Raw genomic sequence first — 13,192 nt, forward strand, 5'->3', positions numbered from 1 at the left:
TTACGGCTAGAATGTTTAATCAACTCAACGCAATTCAACATCAATCACGGAATAAAGACTACAGCTGAAACAAAGTGCCATACATTAAGTTAAAATTCCAACATAAAGCAATTGAAAGCAAAAACATTAAAAAAAACACTAAAACCAAAGCAAACATTCATATCCATTGTTTGGTGTTTGTTGCACATTTATGTGTTAAAGTAGCAGTTATATAGAGGTTATCGTAACAAACTAATCTCTATTAACCCGTCTATGGCGTTTCACAACCATTAGCAATAAACTAGTGCATTTTTATTAAGTTTAGGTGAACATTTTGGGGTTTAAATGTACAATGCCCAAAACAAGTAAGCCTTGTTTATTGTCAGCGGTGGGAAGCAATGAAGTAGAAATACTTTGTAACTGTACTGAGGTAGATTTTTCAGGTATAGCTATGTTTAGTAAGCATGATCATTCAAGCATACTGTTTTATATTGAGAGAGAGAAAAAAACAGAGAGAAAGAGAGAGAGAGAGAGGGAGGAAGAGTTAGTGAGAGGGAGAGAATTTTTTAACACTGTCAAATGTCAAAGCGGGTCAAATTTGACCAAGAGGGTTAAGTAAATAAATGTAAAAAAAAAAAGAAATAAAATACAGAAAACATATGGAAATAAATAAATAACATTTCATGGACCAAACATTAGAATTAAGTTTGTAAGTGCTGCCGTTTGTGTTTAAGCGGACGTAGGTCAATCGTTTTTTTATTTTATTATTATTTTTTATGATAGGGTTAAAATAAAAACAAAGTGCGTGTCCCTTTAAGAGCCGCGTTCCTCCTTTAGCCGCCAAAAGCTGGTGACAGCGCTCGGACCAATCAGGCGCTTTGTTTTGGTCCCGCCTCCCGCTCGGTCTAGCCCGACACGTGGAGGGGCGGAAAACGCATACAAACCCGAGCAGACGCGTGACTCGCTCGCTCACTCGCTCGCAGCTCAGCTGATTGGAAGCCGCTCGCAAATGCGGCGACGAATTGCCGGCGACGGGTGGGACCGCCACCTTCGTGCTGTCAAGGCAACAAACGGATACGAGCGCCGTACAATTGCACCGTGCGCGCTTGCTTGGGGGCCAGTATTATTCATGACTCATGTGCTGGAGCAAAAACAAACACGGAGACGACCAGATGAACGTAGTTGTTTTTTTTTAAGGAACATACACACATTTGCATAAGTACATAAAACAACAGCATTGGCATGGCTCTTATTTCATGTATGCCTGCAATTAATTTAAAGTTCCTGTAAAGCGAACATAGATGTCTTGTACACTGTCAAGTGGGAGTTAAGTTTTGTCAACCAACTCATGCATAGCACTGACTAGTTGGGTCTGAACTTTCCCAGAATTTGTTTTGCTCTCCAAAACAGAATTTGCTGTTTGTAAAATCTGAATGCACACACCATTTTAATTACCATGGCAGCCCGTTCATGTAGAGCACTAGTTCTCTTCCAGTTCATTTGAGACTCTAATATACTAAATGATCCAGCCCATTTAACACTAGTTGTGTCTGAACTGGGCTGGACTATATTTTGTCGATCAATATGCACCACAATTAAACTTATCTCTTTTGCTGTTCACTTGCCACTTTAATTTGTATGACAGCCCATTTAGGCAGAACACTCGTTGGGTCTGAATTGGCTTGGTCACGTTGAATATTCAATTTTGAAATCTCGTCACTCTAAGATCAGGAGCACTGAATGCCAAATATCGATCGAACGTAATCAATACGACCCACCTAGCACGCGGTTATTAATATCAATAAAAAGAACGGCAAACAAAGAGTCACAAGCAGCGCGGCGCCGGCGGGCCCCCGAACACAATACGAGACGGACGCAAAGTGACAGCGCAATAAATGGCGTGCGCGCTTGCTGACCCTTACGGCAGAAGCGTCAGGGGGGGTGGGGGGGGGCGCGGCATCAATGGAAAGAGGAAGGAAAGAAACAAATCAAGAGGTTAGCGAGTATAGAGGAAGCAAAGTGAGACAGTTTGATGACACGAGTCACCCAGGGGAGCATTTGGCTGCGGCCCGTTCAGGATGTTTTTATGTTTCACGCCATCACTGTCATGTTTTTTTTTTTTCTTCGCAGCAAACCTGCTGTTTATTATCGAGCAAATAACAACACTTGACTGAGCCTCCAACCCATTTCGGATCCTCCTCCCAAAATATGAAAAAAAAAAAAAAAAAGGACCGCACCCAAATTGTTGTTTTCTTACCTTTCCTCTCTCTCTCTCTCAAACTGTTTTTGTGCTCAAACCACATTGCCCATCCATGCATGTTCAGAGGGAAAAATCTAACATTGTGTCAGTTATTCTGCATAATCTGCCATAAAATATTGATACGGGCCCTTGCCGGCTCATTACTAGCACATGTTATTGTTACTTGGAAAGCGCAGCAGCCTCGCAAATGAGCACAAGCCAAGACTTTTTTTTTTTTAATCCCCTCCTTGCCATTGTTACTTTTGAGATGGTGTAAATTAAGGAGTCATTTTGAGGATAATTACAGTATTCCAGCAAATAGAGTCGGGCCGTGTTTACTTACTCATGAGATGGGCGGGAGTCGTGCAGACACAATAAACATCAAGTGAAGACCAAATAAAATCGACCAGAAGGCCAATTGTCCGTTTTTTTGGGGATGTCACCGGACTGGGTGAAGATTCAGAGCCACTTTCAAGAAGATGTCTGTGAAAAGGTAAGCAGAGCTGCATCGAGTTGTGTTGGACACACATCTTAGCATCGGCGAACAGCACCGGTTTGTCACATTTAAAATGCCGCCACATTCTTTCGCCCATGAATTTTTTTGACTACGTGGAGGGATGTTTGCGTTTGTTGAGCCTGCGACGTATGAAGTGCTGCATCCGTGAGTGAAAATGCTTTTCAATTGCTTTTAACACACACAGACAGACACTCTGGTCCTCGCTTCCACAGGCGGACGTTGCTCACCAAACGCAACGCCCCTCGCCGCTTAATTCAGCACAGTCGGTGCTGCTGTTTTGGTTAGCAAACGCGTGCGTTCAAACAGGAGTTAATTAACGCTTATTTTTCCAGAGGCTTCTAGTTAAGATGATTTGAAGAAGTAGGATCATACATAATGTCCTCCACTTGGGGAGAAAAAACAACCAAAAACAAACGGTAAGAATCCCAGTAGAGCGTCGGCGTGTTTGGCTGCAGTTTGATGTGGTAATTGCACACTCGGAGCCCCGTTTTAAAGAGGTGGGGTCATTTCAAAAAGTAATTAGCGCACCGCATGGGCTTGTTTCCGCTTTCCTCACAGTGCTCGTTATCAATAACTAATTAGCGTTCCCAAACAACAGCTCCGGCAATTTCAATTGTAGTTCATTATTGTACTTTGTATTCGCAAAGGACTCGTCGCTAACAGTACGGTTGAGACAAGTTGCGCCAGGCCGTTAAGCGCATTTGCGTTGCAAATCACGTTTTTTTTCTCCAATGCTGTCATTGCTCCACAGTTTGCAGTCTCACGCTTTCTGGAAGTAATTGCCTGTCATTTTATTACTTTGACGCCTTTGAGTCGCCGTCCTTCCAAAGTGATACTTCCAGCGCGTGCAATTTGCACTCGACGTGTCCCGGCACTTTTTTTTTTTTTTTTCCAAAACTATTTTTGTTACTATCTATTTGTTTCATCTCGGCACCAGCGAGCTATTTCTGATCGAGGGTGATGGCGCTCTGCGTGTCTGAAATGAAACAATTTGCTTCGCGGCTTGGTCGCCTAATGAGGCTTGACGTCCAGACTGGCTTTGTTTTTCACTCTTCTGTCGCGTCCCAAACCCAAACAAACACTGCTGGCGCATTGTCAAACCTCAGACTTACACTTGCATGACAAATTCGGAATTATTTGGCCTACGATCGCAAGGAAAAAGTTGCAGGGGCCACAATGCGATAGGTGGAATGTTAAAAAAAATAAAAAAACAATCTCATTTGACAAAAGTCTGCAACTTAATGCTAACACAATGTGGAACGCCATAGACGGGCTAACAGAAAAAAAAGCAAGCCATTGTCCCTGCTCTCAAATGCTATTATCATATTTCCTAAACATAACTACATGTTTGAATCGAGAGTTTTAAAGTTTATCTGCTGAATCCACGCCACACCAACGAGGCACTTGAACGCGGAAAGCTCAAGTGATGGAAAAAAAAAAAGCACAAAACAACAGCGTTAGTAACAAATTTTTTTTATTTTTTTTAAATCAGATTTTTTTTGTCTTATTTTTGTTTGCTGTCGCATTATTTTATGTAGGCCTAAATCCTGGTTATGCCAAAATTGTTTAAAAAAGAAAAATTAAAGCCTGAATTGATCGCGAGATGACATGACATCGACGCAAATTCGTTTGGCTGATTGAAATGCTCCGTCTGCCTCGCCTGTCAGCGCCTCTTGATTTTAACCACAGGTACCGCCGACGAAGGCGGCGCACTCAGGGTTCATCCAAAGGTAACACATTTGAATCCGCCAACAGAATAGCGTCCACAGAAACCCACACATGCACATCCCGTCATAGTGCCACGACACCACTTTGAATTAAATGTAACCCCCCCACCCCAAAAAAAAAAAAAAAAAAAAGCGGGTTATGTCGTGGGTAAAGTGCGGCGTGCAAATGAATTGACTGCTTTTGGCTGGGGGCGACGGCGCCATGCATTTAAAGTCCATGAAAAGTTGAAGCCGTCGCAGCAGCAGAGGCTGAGCCTTGTAAACAAACCATCTGTCACACTCGCAGCTCGTCAGAGCCGTGACACCTGCACACCGTCCAAGTCGGTGTCACAAGCTATTTGCGCTCGTGCATAGTTGTTTATTATGCCCGCGCCGTTGCTATTGTTTCATATTTTTACACCCAATTAATTAGGACTCTATTTACCCTTCAATCGGCACCGAGGCAAAATAAAAAGCCAGCTTTGTTTAACTTTTGCTACCTACACAACTGTCATATAAAAGCTGGCACGTGTACAAATCGAAACACGCTTTCGTTGCTTTCGACAAATGGACTTGCTCAGCAGCTCCGAGACTAATTTATGGTTTGCTTCGCCGCGTTTAAGGAGCGGCAGGATTAAAAAGTGGCTTTTAGTGTGGGAAGGGGGGTGAAATGTGTCAAGTGTGAAAGTATGTACGGACGCTGGAACCGACTGAGACGTTTCATCTGAAGCGCATCGTTCAAAGATGACAACCACGGCGCGTCGACGCGATACGTGGCGCGCGACCAGCTGCAGAAGCAAAAAGGGGGTGCATTCAGATGCAAGTTTGAACAATTTTGCGGATACAACAACAACCATCAAATAGCTTTGCCTTAGAAATCCACTGATAGCTTAATGCTAACGCATAATGGAAACGGTCATAGAAGAGCTAAAAATTAGCATCATTCCCCGGAGGAAACCCACGCAGGCACGAGGAGAATGCAAACTCCACGCAGGGAGGCCGAAGCCGGAATTGAACCCACGACCTCCGCATTGTGAGGCCATCATGCTAACCAGTTGTGCACCTTGCCACCATCATCATTTCCAGCGGCGCCATAATAAGCTTTGGAGGCTCCGTTTACAATGTACCATAAAAACACGGTGCGATTGTCAAGGAAGAAGCAGATTTGAGCGACGGACCGCATGCAAGCATTTCGCCGCCTTGTTACTGTTTGCTCGTGGCTAAAGTGGGTGTGGTGGTTGCGCCGCTCAAGTGGGCGTTCAAGAGGCGATAATGGCGTTTTGGGGAAAGGAGCGTGTCGGATGCGATGACGCGCTTGCTTTTGCTTGAGACGGGAGCTTGAAATCGGGAGGAAAACATGCCGTTCTTCCGTGTTTTTGAAGCACCGCAGGGGGGGGTTAAGTGGAAGTTGTTACCATGAAAATTGTCAACCCTTGAAGTGTTTCAGGCGTGCTGACTGTTCTCCAAAGTTCCTCGGCGTTTGCGCCGTCGTTGCTTTTATACGCTCGCTCTTTAAAGCACACGCTCCTTTCCGGCGCCTCATTGGCCACTCGTGTCGGCAGGTTGGTTGCCGTGTCGTTGAAAAAAAAAAAAAAAGGAAAATCATTGAAAGACGGAAGCGGTGGATGGAAATAGAGTCGGAGTTGCTCTTGTTTCTACGGTAACTGCGGACGGGGAGGTGCCGGGGGATAAAAGCGGAGGCAAAACAAACCTCCCCTCCCCGCTCCGGTGGCAACAGCGCGGCAATTGGTTCTCGTTTCCTGCGAGGACAGGAAGGAAGGGTAGGCGAGGATAGATCGGGGAAAAAAAAAAAAAAAAGAAAGAAAAGACAACAAGGCTCCCGAGTAGCCTGGGAGACGGTTGCATCAGAAAAGCAAGACACAAACATGCACACTCAACTTGCACGTGCACACAAACACACACATATGCCGCCCATCACATGCTCCACTTCGCTTCACCCACCCCATCCTTTACTTCTTCTTCTTCATCTCTATCTCCCGCCAAAACAGCCACGGCAAAACCTGCCTAGAAACCGGCAGGGGAAACTTGCGCCCTGCCGTGATTGGCTGAGCTCCCTAGCAACGGCGTACGCTCGGGCAGCCAGTCAGGCGCGTCGCACGAGGCACACTGACCCAATGAGACAGATTATTCCGAGGCAGCGGGCAGGCACAGTGACCTGGTAACAAGGCGGAGAGAAAGCAAGCAGGCAGACGCTAGAGGCAGACGAGAGACGAGCCCTCCCTGATTGGCTGCAGCCTTTCCTACCTCGCCCCCATTGGCTGCCGGCTCCTCTCTTCTGTAAGTCATTCATACATTCCCCCCCACCCCCGAATTTTCAGCCCACTATGCCGCCCTTACTTGCAGCGGCCACCCTGCCCTCAAGGAAAATCCGCCGGCCCAAGGTCAGGGCGCAGGAGGCCGCCACGGGATTGGCTGAGGCGGGCGGGAGCGCTCGGGCGTCCTAGTAACAAGTCCAGCTCGGCATGTCAACACGGGATTAAAGCGAGCCCATCGACAGCTTGTTTGACAACACCAGCGGCCCTGATGAGCTTGTTATGCTCGGCTTTTTTAATTCAGGGGATCTTGAACTTTTCGGGCTCCGGGGCGTTAGAGGGGGATGTCAATACTTAATTACTGGGCTTGTGTGTATTTTTCCGGTACTTTACTCGAGTTCACCTCGACCTACCATTTGAATTTGACTGAGCTTGGAGCTCAGTCACACTTGAACTTTGCCATCAAACTAAACACTAAAGTCGGGGGAATTACATATAAAACACATAGCTTAGCAATGCTAATGCTAACACATAACACATTAGCGCTACGGGCTAATTCCACACATTTGAGAAGTAGTGTGCCAGCTGTCGCAAGTCTATCGGCCAAAAGAAGTAAATAATTGATTAGATAAATAGATTAACGAATAAATAATAATTAATTAATTAATTAATACAATTCTAAATTGGGCCAAGGTACCGCCGTATTTATTCTTCTGATGACTTTTGACTCTTAGGCTCTTATATTTTATACCAGGTGGGTCATTTCTATGTCTGAATAAACGACGGAATGACAATATGACAAAAAAAAAAAAAAAAAAGCCATGAATCGAGGGAGATCATTTGTGATTTCGGGCTGCCTGAGATCTTCCGAGTCAGAACCAACAGTGACAGCAACAACTGTTGTTATGGACACAGGTTGCCGGCGCACCGTTAGCGCCTCATTCGGCACCCGCCGCATTTCTAACTGTGCATTTTACAAATGGTTGGTTTGTTTAGGAACACGTTAACGTTCCAAATTGCTCGCTCCAGCAGTGTGGGGAATTTAAGTCAATATCCCGCAGGATCGGGAGTTCACGGCAGATAGTTAATGAGTTCAGCCGGAGAAATGCTGTGAATTTAGCACGCCGCGCATACTGCCAAATGCTACATTGCTGCGGGGTGGGAATAATATAGAGCCAGCGATTAGTTAAAAAAAAACAAAAAAAAAAACATGAGCATCCAGCACAGAAACGGCTTATGTACTGCGGTGAGCCCTGACAAATGAATTTACAATACCACTTTGAATCCATCCAAGTCAGATTAAAAGTCAGAACAATGAGAAAGACGTGCTAACCGCTAGCCCACCGTATTCCCTTCGCTACATATCATGAGCTTAATTATGTTATTTTTTAAACTTAAGGATTCCCAAATTCCCGCTGGGAGTCCCGATAGAGTCCAAAGCAACTCGGAAGGGTGAGAGAGATCCAAAAGATCACAACGCAATCACAGGAGGATTTTCTCATACTTTTATGTGCGAACGCATGGTGTCAAAGTCAACGTCGGCGGCTGGGAGCGAAAGCGGGCGTGCGCACGAGATGAGATTAAAGAAAGCGGCGGAGGTCCTGCAGCGGGCGTACATGAAAAAATATTTGTCAGTTTGAAGCGAAATCAAAGCAATTAGAAAGAAGAGACAGACGGCGGCGCGACTTAGTCGTGATTTTGATCACTGATTGACTCGTCGTGTCTTGAAGCAACGGAGGCGAAATGGAGCGCACTGATTGGCTGCAACCAGTTGAATAACAAACAAAGGCGTGTTTTTTAACTAACAGGCTTTTTCCGTTGCAGCTTTTGCTAACTCGCATGTTAGCTCGCTAACTAACTGCACCATTCGGGGTAACTAACGAGCAAATCAACAGAGCTGGGCACTTGACCCCTTTTTAGCGGTCAGTCCCTGATCTTTGTACCGTTCCAGCCTTGACCCTCCGGCCGAGTGAGCAAACTACTTCCTGGTGGCTAATGCAAGACGCTACATGTTCTGAGAGTTAGCTAACTAAATAACCCAAATGGATTGAAATTGGATGGCAGTAACTCGCTAGCTAGCTAAAAAGTACCAACTAGCTAAATTGCATAAGTAGCGTCTGCTTGTCAGTGCGACCATTTGTCTATTATATTTAATTACATTTTTATACAATACAGTGCTACTCGACTATTAAAAAAAAATAAATGTTGTTTGGGGCGCGGGAACAGATTAATGGCTTGTCACTTCATTTAAATAGAGAAAATTAACCGCATATGCAAGTAAATTGAGTTATGAACTTGGTTACGGAACGAATTAAACTCATAAATCAAGGCACAGACTGTATTTCTCAGCCAACCAAAAAATGAAGAAGAAGAAAAAAAAAAAAAGGGTGTTAAGTATGATTTAAAATGACAGTGACAACAAGCGAATGAAGCCCACAGTCATGGTCAGGACCGGGCGACGTTTTAAGGTCTCATAAACTCATGACTCACCTGATTTAAAGTTGCACATTGAGCGCTGCTTAATCTTCCCTTTCAATACGTTTTTTTTTTTTTTTGTCTTGCATCTGCCGACATGTGTCATAATTTTGGAAGGTGATGTCATCCCTCCCATCTGCAGTTTTTTTTTTTTTCTGTGTGTGTGTCAACCATTGTGAGTGTCGTTAGTGTAATTCTGTGTGAAATGACCCAGTCAACTTTTTTGTTTGGATCACCTGAGCAGCCAGTGTGTTTCTAATTGGATACCGCCGAGCGCCGAGCCCGGTTTCATAGCCGCAGGGATGATACCAGGAAATAAAACATTAAGGCATTGTTTCTAGAAAAAAAAAAAAAAAAAAAACAGCATGCATTCGGCATGTTCGGGCATATCACGAGAACTGGCAGCCGGAGCATAAATAATGGAAGATTTATGAATAGCCAGCAAAAATCCTCCCTTTCCCTCTCTCTCCTTGTTAAATTAAACACTGACACAAGCTCGCGCACACACTTCCTAGTTTGATTTCACAGCGCGTTTTATTATCATGCAAATGAACGCACTGGCAGGGAACGCCAAGGAAGATTAACATGCACTAAAAGTGCCCGGGAAAACGGCAAAAAAAAAAAACTTGAACACACAATCTTATTACGTTGTTGTTTTTCCGGTAATTAAAAGTTCTCTTGCTAACATTTTGGGGGATTTGAAATGTATTTGCTTTCTTATTTGAGCAACAAAAGCAAAACAATACCGCAACAGAAATGTTGACAAACGTGATTGTGGACTAAATTGTTCCATTCACTCCTTTTTATCTTGTGATTTTTCTTGCAAGTGCTATTTTGTGCTAAAACGCTAACAAACAGAGGGTACCTTCTTCATTGCTGTACTAGCTAGCTAGCTAGCTAAACTGGAAATTTCCTGGTTCGATGGAAGACAAATGAGCTTATAACAAAATAATTTATGGTGGCTAACTTGCCAGGAAGCTAGCTAACTAACTGGCTAACTGATTAGCTAGCTAACAACTACATCAAGCACTAAATTAGCATAAGAACTTAGCACGCTACTTCCTAATGAGCAAACTACAGCTTTATATTTCACTTAATGTTGGTTAAAAAAAAAAGAAATTGAGTGACATCAGAAGCAAAATGAGCACATGCCTGCTTCTCTTTGAACCTTCCAGCCGTCAGCCTCGAGGACGCATCCATGAGCACCAAGAGAGCCTTCCGACGGCCCTTTTTCTTCGTCTTGGACAGCAAGCCTCTGATCTGGCGCCGCCTCAGAAGATCAGACGAGGACGGCGTCGAGTCGCGAGCCCTCGCCGCCAGCAAAGCCACGACACTCCAACGAGCCTCAGCGTGGCTCTTCCTTGGGTAAACAAGCGCGGGAGAATTTCCTGGGAAGAGGAAGTGTCAGCGTCAGGATGATGTTGTAATTAGGCGGCCATCGCGCAGTCGGCGCACGCTAGCTTCTTGTCATGTTGCCAGTTTGACGCCCACCCGAAATCTTTGGAAAATTTCACTGTAATTTTTGTAGCCTTGAGGCGGCGAATTTGTCAAATTGGGTGATCCCTTTTACCGCTCGTGAAATTCTATTTTGCGGCTAATTTAACAGTAACGCGCGTGACTGAGCCACAAATTCAATTTACAGTCTTTGTGTTGGCATCTTTCCCGTCTCCCATGGGGGCTTTTTTTTGGGGGGGGTGACTGACTCGTTCGCGACGCAGCGCTGCCACATGGGCAACAGATGTTAGCCGTTCCTTATTAGCAAGCATGCTAGTGGTGCTCACATATTGGCAGAGGTGGCACTTTGCACTCTGCGTATTGGACAGATGCGGCTTTGTTTTAAGCAGACGGCTTAGCAAACACACTTTGTGGCCCCCGGAGGGAGCACCTGCTTTTTTGGGCTGACAGCACATTCCTGCTGCCCTGCCAAGCGGCTAACGGCTCGACGAACCACCAACTCAAGCCATGTCAGCCCAACTAAAAATGAAAATGCTTTTTGACGTCCAAATCCGTCAATGGTAGCGAACGAGTTAATAGACGCATGCATTCAGATCGACTCCGAAGTCTTATAAGCGATGACTTCATGAGCGCCGTTGTCTTTTCTCTCAAAGACGTCTCATCAAATATTTATGAAGGGGTTTCCAAGGCAGTTATTTTTTATTTTATTCTTTTAATTGTAAGAGGTCTGCTGCACCTAGTTAAAAATCCAATATGCCAGCCGAAATGGCTGATGACATCGTCTGGCGCCCGGAGCACTTTTTTTTTGGCACTCATCAAACGCTCGGCATCGGCGTGATCGTCCGTGTAGTATAAACCGAGGAGGCGGATGTGTAGTAAAGCTTACAACTGGCTGGTCCTCTATTGCCAGAAGCAGCCGACGTCAAGTCTCCTCATCCCACCCCGCCGTGCCCCGCCCCGCCACTCAGTCAGTCGCCTTCCCGGGGGAAGCGGCAGTCGACGTGCCATTAAAACGGCTTTGAAGGGGAGCAACTGTCGGAATGACTGAGAGAGCAATCGCGGGCAGGAAATGGAAGATGGAAGGAAGATGACTTACAGGCTTACAGGAGCGCTTCAAACCTTTCATGAGCCGAGGCCACGCCCCCAAAAGTTAGGAAACGGTGAAAACAGTTCTACAACGTGTGAATTCACTTAAAAGAGTCTTCAAAGTTCGCAAGACTGGAGGTTTTATTGTTCGCAACGGCGGTGAATGTCTTGCATGAGCGTTAATAATGACACATGCAACATACAGTTTACAACGTAACAGTCAATAAATATTTCATGATGCCGATAAATTAATTCGACGGGCGTTATTTCCTCCGGGAACGATCTTTTTCAGGTTACCACATCCGAGCTCCGCATGGTCTTTATTGTAAAAGATTTTTTTTTTCTTCTTTTGGACGACATCCCATTAGTGCAATGCAGGTGAGCAGCATGCAAATTTTTGCGGTTTAATTGCGACTTGTGCTATGATCACCCAGAGCGTATTAAAGTGATCATTTGGCTGTCCCGTGCACGTGCTAAACTGGGACACAATTACCCAATTAGCCAAAGTACCCGGCCGGGGGAGGGGGGTGGGGGGGAGCGGACGAGTGTAACCGGAGTCGTAATGACATCATATGTTTCGGGCTGGTCACATGGGGATGACCTCATTTCCTGTGTGGCTGATTTGAAATAAACTCCAGATTGCTTCTCATCATCTAAACGTGAAACACTACACGAGTGTGTCGATTGCTTGAAGGTGGCTCGGGATCTTCACCCCAACCTCACCGCCAAACTTGATTTGACTTGATTGAATATACGATGAAGAATATATGTCCGAGTATCGTTATCGTATCAGTCTACATGTTTTGCGTCATCATGCGTGTTCAAATATGGAATATGATTAAAAGGTCGTCTAATTGTAACCACGAGGCCGCACGTCACAAACACGTGTTGTACGCAACGGGTCCGAAATGAAATTACACTTGCCTCACCAGTAAAGCGTCTTTAACCTTCATGCTTGGTTTTGCATATCAAGCCCTGAATGATTTTCATTCCAACATGCCTCCCTCCCTCCCCCTCGCTCGCCTTCGCTCCTCATTGTTTGTGCAGGCAGGCCCCTCCCCTCGGCTCGGGCGCAAGACGTCATGTAAACAAGCCGTGAAAAGGGGGTTATGTTACGCATCACACCGCGGCTTAATTATAAACGTCGCGGACGGTAAGTGGAGTCGTTCCCATCGTGTAAAAAAGGGGGTGGGGGTGGGGGGGCGTGAGGGGTAACCTCGCTTGCTTGCATAGTGAACGAATACATTTTGTGACATTTCAGCGCTTTATTCATGAGGGCTTTTTTAACCGTTGAGGGCAGGTGTCCATTCCTGAGGGCCGGCCACGTGACAATTGCATCAATAAAACATCACAATGGATGACATCATTCCTAAAGCGCTCATTTGCTTCAAATGCTCGGGAGGGATTAAGAGGGAGGAGGTCACATGCTTGGCACCACCTTTGGCCTTGTTTTTGTGACCTG

Source organism: Idiotropiscis lumnitzeri, chromosome 21, assembly GCF_059441095.1.
Source record: "Idiotropiscis lumnitzeri isolate Australia: NSW breed Sydney's pygmy pipehorse chromosome 21, RoL_Ilum_1.0, whole genome shotgun sequence".
In the NCBI taxonomy this organism is placed as follows: Eukaryota; Metazoa; Chordata; class Actinopteri; order Syngnathiformes; family Syngnathidae; genus Idiotropiscis; species Idiotropiscis lumnitzeri.